This window comes from Limulus polyphemus, unplaced genomic scaffold, assembly GCF_000517525.1.
Source record: "Limulus polyphemus unplaced genomic scaffold, Limulus_polyphemus-2.1.2 Scaffold1052, whole genome shotgun sequence".
Lineage (NCBI taxonomy): Eukaryota > Metazoa > Arthropoda > Merostomata > Xiphosura > Limulidae > Limulus > Limulus polyphemus.
In genome coordinates, this window is record NW_013666662.1 from 316,592 (window position 1) to 327,745 (window position 11,154).

Genomic DNA, 11,154 nt, shown 5'->3' on the forward strand with positions numbered 1-11,154 from the left:
ATCTTCGATTTTCACTGTACATTTTAAATAACTTAACAGTTCACTTCGCTCATTTTGTTTCGGATATTCGCTCAAAGCGACACGAGAGCTATCTGCATTAGTCATTTAAAATTTTGAACTTCTAGGTATAGAGAACAGTCAACTAGTCAACGCACAAATCGCCGATTATTGGGTTATTCTAACCAAATAGTGCACCCACAGCCCGAAACTACAGAGTGGAAATTTGCGTCAACAGTTTAATACGTTAAACAATAGGCTACCCCCCGGCCCTGATGATTTAATAAACTTGTTACCATTTCTACCGAACATACGGACATCTTTTTGTCATACTTTAACGGAAACATGAAAAATAAATGAATAGCATCAGTAGGTTAAGTGCATTAGAACACTGCATGAAAGCATTTCATCAATAGTTTTAGTGCATTAGAACACTGCATGAATGCATTTCATCAATAGTTTTAGTGCATTAGAACACTAAATGAATGCATTTCATCAGTAGTTTTAGTGCATTAGAACACTAAATGAATGCATTTCATCAGTAGTTTTAGTACATTAGAACACTAAATGAATGCATTTCATCAATAGTTTTAGTGCATTAGAACACTAAATGAATGCATTTCATCAGTAGTTTTAGCATCAGAACACGACGCGAATGCATTTCATCAGTAGTTTTAGTGCATCAGAACACTAGATGATTGCATCCCATCCATAGTTTTAGTACATCAGAACACTAGATGCTTGCACAACATTAGTAGGTTTAGTGCATTAGAACATTACACGAACGCATCTCATGAATAGTTTTAGCGCATCAGAACACTAAATGAATGTATCTCATCAATAGATTAGTCCATCAGAACATTACATGAATGAATCTCATCAGTCGTTTTAGTCCATCAGAACATTACATGAATGAATCTCATCAGTAGTTTAGTCCATCAGAACATTACATGAGTGCATCTCATCAATAGATTAGTGCATCAGAACACTAAATGAATGTATCTCATCAATAGATTAGTCCATCAGAACATTACATGAGTGCATCTCATCAATAGATTAGTCCATTCAGAACACTAAATGAATGTATATCATCAGTCGTTTTAGTCCATCAGAACATTACATGAGTGCATCTCATCAGTAGTTTAGTGCATCAGAACACTAAATGAATGCATATCATCAGTCGTTTAGTCCATCAGAACACAAAATCGGTATGGAGGCTCATTAGGTTCATTCGGAGGTATAAATTTTCAGTTTTGCATTTTGCGGTCATTATGGCTGTTTTTGCGTATTTTACCACAATTTCTCCCCCCTGTTGATTGATATTTATCAAATTTGTCATGAAGGTTTTTGTGTTCATGGAGAGATACATACAAATTTTCAGTTTTACATTTGGCGTTTTGCGGTTTTTATTGGCTTTTTTACGTGTGTTTTTTTTCTATAATGAAATATAAGGTAAGCAACATTTCATGTCCTAAGATAATTTTTCATTAATCATAAATCACAGGTACCCCAGCTAGTAGTCAATAAATAGAACAATAACACATGAACAGTTCACCTACTTTCCTTTTTTATATCATTAACGTTACCCATGGTTGTTCAGTAATCACAGTTTTTGTCAATCTTCATTTACCTCAAGATAATGAAGTTAATACTAAGAAACTTTGGACGAGAACAACGTACATTTCCTAAGGTTAAGAAGGCTTAGGCTGCATTATGCATTATTATATGACGATTGAAGTCTGCTCAAAAGCTTATAAGACTAAGTCGGTAAATAAGACGTATGCTTGAGTCTTGCTGATATTTTAGAAGACTTTTCTTTGACATGACAAAAATCTGTAGGTTCTTACCAACATTTTTTCTCTATTAGTAATAACTCACGTAATAAAACTATTTGTTACATATTACAGATAATAAAACTGGTAAAACCTTTATTGAATAAATATATAATCTGAATAAGAAATGCTTGAATTTAAACAATTATCTAAACGATTATTTCATAAAAGTCTGTGTATGTGTCGTCGCTTATAACAGGCGAACAGCTGTAACAATTGTCGCCAAACATGACATAAAACTAGGATTCCCCTGGGGAATGTCATAGTCGGCGTTCGGATATACCCCCCACCCCCATAATACCCGCCGTGCATTGATTACAAAGTTCAAATCAACATGACAATATGCAGGATAATCCCAATCTGGGAGATCCACCTTTGAAATTTTGGGATAAAAAATTACTGAGATGACTGCCTTGATTGCCCCAGACTAATTGTAATGCTGGCATGAACGTTAATGAGGATTTTGTTTCTTTGTTTGTAATTAAGCCCAAAGTTCCCTAGAGAGACAGCGTTAAGCTTCCGGACTTACAACGCTAAAATCCAGGATTCAATTCCCCGAGATGGACAGAGCGCAAATAGTCCATTGTGTAGCTTTGCATTAAAAAGCCCAATAATAACAACAAACTATAAGTGTTTTTTGAATAATTATTTGTTGGGAAGTAACCAATATTTTTCGTTTCTTGATGTCAAATGATACGCTTCCTATTTATCTTAAAAGAAAATATATGCTTCGTTAGTACTTTTCGCCTGTTGTTTGTTTTTTAGAAAAAATCATAATTTCTCACCTAAAGACATATTTATTTGCATGTAACGAACTTTTAAATACTTGACCAAGATGGTAGGCTTTGACGTTTACGGTATTAGGGATGTCATCTACAGAAGTGAGCTGATATATTTCTTTGTTTGTATTTATTTCAAATCTGCACCATGTGGTCGTGTCTACCGTGGGATCGAACCCTCAATTTTAGCGTTATAAGCCGTTGAGCCCACAAGAAAACAAAAATGTATTTAAACCTCAACTGTTAAGGTAAAATATTTGTAGCATAAATGGTAGGGTGAGTCAAAATGACCTATGCGTAATAAGCTTCAAAAATATTATCCTTATAATACGGTGGAGTCAGAATGAACCACAAACAACAAACAAACGATTACAACAGTAAGAAAGACAAGCGCAACAACACGTCCGCTGTGCTCAACCCTCCAGAACTGATTGAGGATAGAGTACAGAAAATATTAGGTAGAGATCAGAAGCAGCTGAGTTGGAATATCAACTTGAAAAATTGAGTTGGGTCATTCTGACCCCACCCTACGAGTCGAGGGCTAATAAACTAATTACGCTGTATGGAAATGAAATGTTTAACTTGCTAGATCGCCAGATTTAAAGCTTAATGCATTTATTGTTGTTTTTTCGCGTGGTTTTTCTAAGAAACTGAACATTTTCATTTAATGGTTTATCGAATACTAAGAATAAAGTAACTGTTTTACGTAAGAAAGTCTTCACTTTAATTTGTGCATCTAGTTAAAAACACAAACACGTCCTTATATATTGTTACTGTTTTTAAATAATGTATTAACAGATTTTTATATGATTTGTTTGTTTGTAGTTAAGCACAAAGCTACACAATGAGCTATACGTGCTGTGCCCCCCACGGGTATCGAAACCTGGTTTCTGGCGTTATAAGTCCGTAGACTTACCGCTCTGCCACTGGTGGACTTTTATATGATGAAAGACATTCACCTGAATCACATTCAACTTTTAAGTGAGTCTTAACTGAATTCTTTCGGTCGACTTAGTCCAGGGTTACTAGAAAATAAGCAGTTTAAGAACATTTAACCTTATCTGAAGGTTGTTCAATTCTTCCGACAGAAACTCCCACTCCAAACTCTTCTTCTAGCTTGAGTAATAGCTCTCGGTGAAGTCGCTCCAGTTCATCACGAAGTTTAGCACATTCTTCTTCAAGCAGGGGGTTTTTCTTTTTCTGTTCTATGTAGCGTTTTCTCCACATTTCTCGTGCTGTAAAAACAAGAAGTATGGAATTTCCTCAATATGTCGATTTATATACCCATGGCGAGTGGGACGCTCATGAGTCGTTGCAAGTGATATTTTGTTAGCGACAAAGATGGGAAAATAATCACCAAAACAGTAGAAGGTAGTCGAAATTGCAACACACCGCGTGAAAAGGAGGGTTCTAGTGGGATGGAAGCAATCAAAAATTAATAAGTATTCAAGAAATTCCGTGTTTTATCACTGTAGGAAAATAACTGAGAAATACTGAGAGAATTCACATGTCTATTAAGTTACGGGAAGCAATCGAAAAGTACTCTAGAAAGCATTATTAGGAAGTGTTGATTAGTTTCTGTATAACTCTAGGAAGTGTTGATTAGTTTCTGTATAACTCTAGGCAGTTTTGATTAGTTGCTTCTGTGGGGCCCACGAAGAGCGTTTATGGAGAGCAACATTTCTTAAGGATTTGTTTTTCGTGTTGTTATTTTTTGAGAAAAGTGGAAAAAGAGTAATAGATGAGGGATAAAAATTGTGAAATCCTACCTGTAAATTGCTTATTGGTAGTTTTTAATTTTACCTTCCTTTGTTATAACACAACTATTCAGAGTGTTGTACTTGTTGAAAATGGAGATAACGTCGAGTGTAATGCTATGATACTATACATTAATATAATACAGATAGGTATTAATTTTAAAAAGTTCAATTTGTAACCTAGGTATATTCCAGTTATCTAAAATAGTGTTGGGTTATTTGATCATTACCAAACTTTAAGAGGGTTCATATCGAAACTTTAGAATAATTCCTCGTAAGATCTGGAGGTAGGGGGGGGGGGTCCCACTGCTTGAGTTGATGTGGGAAAAAAATCTGGACTCGCTGTGTTGTCATTCAACAATAAATTCATTTAAACGGCCTATTGAAATCGTTGATTTTGATATTCTACAAGTTTTACTTGTCACCCATGTTTCTGTTGGTAAAATATCACCCTCAATGACCGGGCGTGCCGGGTTGCGGATTAAAGAGTCCAGTGTCCCAGAAGAGAAATGCAAATAAACATGCTCTGCACTTTCTGTTTCGGGTGGGGTATTACTGCGTAAGTCAACCTCATTATTCAGTTAAGAGCAACTGCGAAGGAGGAAGGTGCTGCTGACTGGTTTTCCTTTCTTTTCGTCAATAATTATAAATTAAGATTGGCTATTTCTGAGCCTCTGGGTCTCTGACCTAGACAATTAGGCTCATGTTTCGCATAAAGTGTCGTTTAGGTTGAAAATATCAAATTCCAGTTTTTAAATACTTCGTAAAATCATTGAATCTTATCGTAGAGACCTTCGTGTGGTTAAAACGGTGGTTTAGTCACTTAATGGTTAAATGAGCTTTTAGAAACACTAATCTTTTATGAACAATAACAAATGACGTCATATTAAGCAATTATAGTCTATGTTATGCTGACTACAAGGCATTTTTTGTTTTAATTAACTTCTGTTATTTTTCAGTATTTGTATCCTAGATGTTATATAAAAGTTGTTTCTAGCACGTTCATAGAGCTAATAGAAAATCCTTAGAATAAAAAGTCTTATGAGAACATCTTATTAAAACCTAAGATTTACCGAAAATATATTAAAATTTGAGCTTAGATTCTGCCATTCCTATTGCTTGATTCCTTTGGTAAGTTTGCTTGTTCTTCTTTACTGAAAGATGAGACAAGAAGTTATATCGTGTTATATAACCATAGCTTTGCAATTTGTTAATACAGTATGACAGGAGTGCGGGGCTTCCGGAAATTAAGTTCATAAAATTATATACTTTAGCTTCAGCGATACACGCCTTGAACCTCTGGTAATGAGACGTTTTGCTGTTGGCACTCGTATAACTTACGCAATGGTAGAGACGAGGGTAGCAGGCAATATGGCGCTCTAATGCTACACAAGCTCAAAAATAAATGTTAATCAATCTACTAACATAAGTTTCGGACACCTTTTGTAACGTATGCCCAGTGAATATGATGTATGAGTTTACAATAACTAAATCCACAACTTATGAGTTGGTTGCAAGTGTTATCAAGTTTTTGTTGTGATTTTGACCTTTGATCTGCATTATAAAATATGAAAGATTGAGCTGTAATTAACAATTTAACCACTCGATGTCAACACACAACTACTTCCGAACTTTTGCACACGTAATGAATTAATTCTAGAAAATTAACACACTGATTCTCAAGTATCTATGGCGCTCCAACCGCTCATTTTTCTTTTCCATCCAGATATGTAACTATGAAATCTCAACTAAATAATGACGTGTGGTTATTTGCAATTTTCCTTGCTTCCCAAGAGTAAATTGTTTATTTTTTGAATTTCGCGCAAAGCTACTCGAGGTTTATCTACGCTAGCCGTCCCTAATTTAAAAGTGGTAAACTAGAGGGAAAACAGCTAGTCAACACCACCCCCTCAAACTCTTGGGCTACTCTTTACCAACGAAAAGTGGGATTGACCGTCACATTATAACGGCTGAAAGATCGAGCATGTTCGATCATGGGATTCGAACCCGCGATCCTCAGATACCCCTAACCACCAGGCCATGATATGCCCTCCTGACACTGGAGAAACACAACATTACTCAACTATTATTTTTGTTCCAACTTTTCGGGTCATGATAAACACAGACGAAGTTAACTGAATCATAGAAGAACTTAATATAAAGTAAATTCTCTCCTGTTAGGTTCCATTAAAGAAAGTATCAGTACAAGCAGTCTCCGTTCTCCAACTTGTGTATATATAGCGACTGTTGCTGTAAAACCCCTCACACTGATGAACTCTGGGTACGCAGCTCCACCATTTTTAACAATAGCTCAATCATTTAAATATATGACAAATAATTATTGTTACTTTGAAAATTAGATTGTGTATCTGAATTAACACAACCACTTCATAAAAGTAAAATCACGATAATTGAAAATGTGACCCGAGAGCAAACTGAAATAAAAAGCGTAAACTCAAACAGGCCAGGAAAATTGAGCCTATAATACAATAAATCAAAATATTAATATCTAGCCATTTTTTTACTGATCAACTTCAAGTCTCGTAAATTATTTCAAAGTTCATATTCTTCGGTCAACCCCTTCACCGTTCGAACACTCTAGCCCCATCGAAACAAAATTATGAACTTAACAATGACACAAGCGACATCTAGCAAGAGAGTTTGAAAGCAAATTAGCCGATCTACTAGGTTGAAATCATCCATCTTGAAATTGTTTGCTCAACAAACTGAATTGCAAAAGCATTGGCTGAAAAGGTCATAACAATAGATTTAAACCTGAATTTTTTTAACCGCCTTATATTCAATTCCAACACTGCGAAAATTGAACGAAAACGAAAGAAGTTTCTAACAATTTTAATTTAAGATCATCATTTATTTCTTAGCTGTAATTAAAATCGCCTGCATTTCAGAATTTTTCTTTGCTTAAACAATAGACTGTCTGCGCTACGTCCACCACGGATATCGAACATCAGTTTTTAGCTTTAAAAGTCTTAATCCACCAGTGGACTAAAGTATTGCTGGTTGAGTGTGGCTTCATTGCCGAGTAACGTATACAGACAGTATATATATATAGTCCCGTTATTTCTCAAACATATAACTCTAATAAAACGTTACAGTACTGATAAGCTCCAACTACTGCTCCCCTATTACGTCAGGTACGATAAACATTAGTCTAGTATCACGTATTAAGCAGAAACAAAAATTAATACGATGTTGAAAAGCTTCTGAAGTTCACTAAAATAATCGCCTGATTCAGAATGATTAACCTGAGAAGAAATCGCGAGTTCGAGCATAGGAAGTTTATTAGATACTAGCATGTCATTAATTCTATCCTTAGGACTTACACACACAGACAGACTAATATATAGATACATATACAGAAAAACAGATCACAGCACTATACGTTTAATTTTAGACAGCTAGAGAAAGAGAAATACCGAAAGATAGATAGATAAATAAGCAAATAAGACAGATAGGCCACAGGACTAACTGTATTCATTCCTACCGAAATTAACTTTAATTTTCATTCTGGATTTCCTCTTGAGAGGTTATTGGGATTACGGCCAAAAATATAACTGACAGTGAGGATATCCAACTAATGAATCATTGGATTCTAATCGTTGTAACTTTTTGTTTCATAACATTCTATGCGTCTACAATTATTATGGTGTGTACACCTTTTACAAGCCGGCGAAGGTAGATTATAATTATACTTATCATAAGACAATAGTGACATTCTTTACCTAGTTCCTTAAGGATTTTAAAGAATTACAAGAATGTGTAATAATAGTATTCCAACCACACTATAATTGCCATATCCATTGCCGACAACGCGTTTCGCTCAATCCAGGGCTCTTCAGGCCGGATGAGATACAACAAACAAAATAGTGGTTAGAAAATGTAATAGGCTTTATAGTAATATCTTATGATAAGTATAATTGTATTGTATAAGTCTAGCTAGAAGAATATATTAAATTAGCAACATTGATTATCGAGTTAATTTTCTAGTTCTGATTTATACATTGGTTGCTTTGATCGGAAGTTAATGATAACTAAGACGGTTATCTCACCCATCTACAATTAAAACGCTATTTCTAATTTTTGCTCGCTTAAGTCTCCTAAACAGGCAAAGTAATTTGGCCAGTATAACTTTTATTAACTTTCGTTACTCACATTTAAATCAAAATTTACACTATCATTCAGGAATGTTATTAGGTATAGGAATATGTTTTTGTAGTTAATCGCTAATTATATTACTGTAACTTATGTACGGGTTAAGCCTAACGTAACACACACAGAAGGTGTTTTTCTAATTACCACTAACATTAGGCCTAAGAATATTTAGATGTACTCGTATGTGATTAAGTAGAGATATTTAAACAAAGATTTAACACAAACTTATAGCTTAATTATATGTATACAATTTCTTTGTATTTAGACATATTCCTGTGTGTGTTTTAATATGAATATGTAAAATATTTGTGCTCGTTTACGACTGCTAAGACTAAACCACCTAAACTAACGACTACATGAGTTCAATAGAAGAGCTAAAAAACGAGCAAACCACTAAACCTTTAACAGCAAGTGAGTGGTTTAATTATGAGTTACACCGTCACACCAAACATGCTCGCCCTTTCGGCCGTGGGGGCGTTATAATGTGACGGTCAATCTCACTATTCGTTGGTAAAAGAGTAGCCCAAGAGTTGGCGGTGGGTGGTGATGACTAGCTGCCTTCCCTCTAGTCTTACACTGCTAAATTAGGGATGGCTAGCGCAGATAGCCCCTGTGTAGCTTTGCGCGAAATTCGTAACAAACCAAACCAATTATAAGTTATTACTGATATTATTTTCACTCTATTTCCAAGGTTAGTGTTTCGTTTCCAGTTAAACGTTTAGTTACATACACTAGTTTGATTTTGGAATAACGCCTGAAAAACGGAATTTTTAAAAACCATGGAAGATCTGGAGCGAAAAGGTGCTTGGATTATATGAGTTTCAAAAACAATAGAAGATCTGGTGTGAAAATGTCCTTGGACTATAGGATTTTCAAAACCGTGAAATATATGGTTTAGAAAGTTCTTATATAATAGGATTTTCAAAAACAGTGAAGCAAGGTCTCAATAAGCACAACTTTAATTCTTTGAAATGAAAACTTCGTTATTTTAAGAAAAGTTAAACAATTAATATATTTTATTTTCATCTAATCAGAAAAGTGTCAGAATTCACCTAACCTCTTGAAAATAATACCTTGACAGCGCTCACACCCGCCATGGATCGACTATATTACTGCTTACATATAACAACACAAAATGGTGCTCAATCTTAACTTCAAGAAATAATTTCTCTTACAATAACCATAGAAATTTCGAAAAAAGGTAATTCCACTTTTTTAATAAACGTACTCAGCACTACTCAGAATTATTTTCTATTTTTTCACTACTATTTATACCATTTTTAACAATACGTAGTTTATTATTATTTTTAAAATTTCAGTATCAAAGAAGGTGAGAGGTTAAAACCATAATACTCCCCTACATCTTTTTTTTTTTTAAATTCTGGACCATGTTACTCTAACGGAAAAACAGAGTTGACAGAGATAAGTAACAGTGGCACCTTACTCTGATCTCTCTTCCGATTAGCCTTGGACTTTATTTGATTCACTCGTCTGAGATACTCTTGTCGCTTTGCATCCAGTAGCCGACGTTCTGTTTTAAGTTCTTCTAACATCAGCTGCAAACGTTCTCCTTGATTCACAGAAATACACAAGAATATAAGTACTAAGTTAAATTAATGCTTACGCTCAAAATGCCAAGCTTTCAAACCTAAATAAATAATCGATTTAATTTTATACTACAAGTTCAGTTATCAAAACGGCAGAATTAACACAGAATAAATTGACACGTCTGAACGAAAACTTTACCTTGTTTTATATTGTGCCCAACGAAGGGCGTCTGCTTGAAACGTCGAACAAAATAAAGCTAGATAAAGTTTTCATATAGACATGTCAATTTATTATTTACTAGCTGGAGTACCCGTCCCCTGGATGGAAGTTATGTAAATTCATGATTAATGAAAGGTTATCTTAGGACAAGAAAAGTTGCTTCCCTTAAATGTAATTCTAAAAAACGGCAATAAGAACTGCAAAACACAAAACGTTAAACCGCATGGACCCAACAAACCTTCAAGCCAAATTTGGTAAAGATCCATCAACAGATAGCGAAGTAGTCGTAAAAAACGCAAAATGCAAAACTGAAAATTTATATGTATCTCCTCATGTGCCCAATGAACCTCTATACCAAATTTGGCGAAGATTCATCCACAGGAGGTGAGGTAGTGCTAAAAAACGCAAAAACACCCATAAAAACCGCAAAACGCAAAACTGAAAATCTGCATGTATTTCCCCATAGACCCAACGAACCTCCATACCAAATTTGGTGAAGATCCACCCACACCCTAAGAAATAGTTACATGGATATACAACATACAGTACTATTATATTTATTCTTTATTATAATTTATCCAAGTTTTTCTTCTTGCGGAACAACACTCATTCAAGACGTAACACAGTATAGCTTAAAGTTTGCAAGACGATGACGTTCGTTAATGCTATTACACTCTCCTAGAGAAACTGATTGATTGGTACTGATTAATGCTTAGTCACATTTTATCTGCATGTACAAGAAGGCCAATTTTTTTAACATCTTCAAGTAAGACCGTCGTATCAAATATACAGTTTTAATACTCGTTAAGAAACGAAGACCGACAAGAAAAGTCAACTGGTGTACGTACT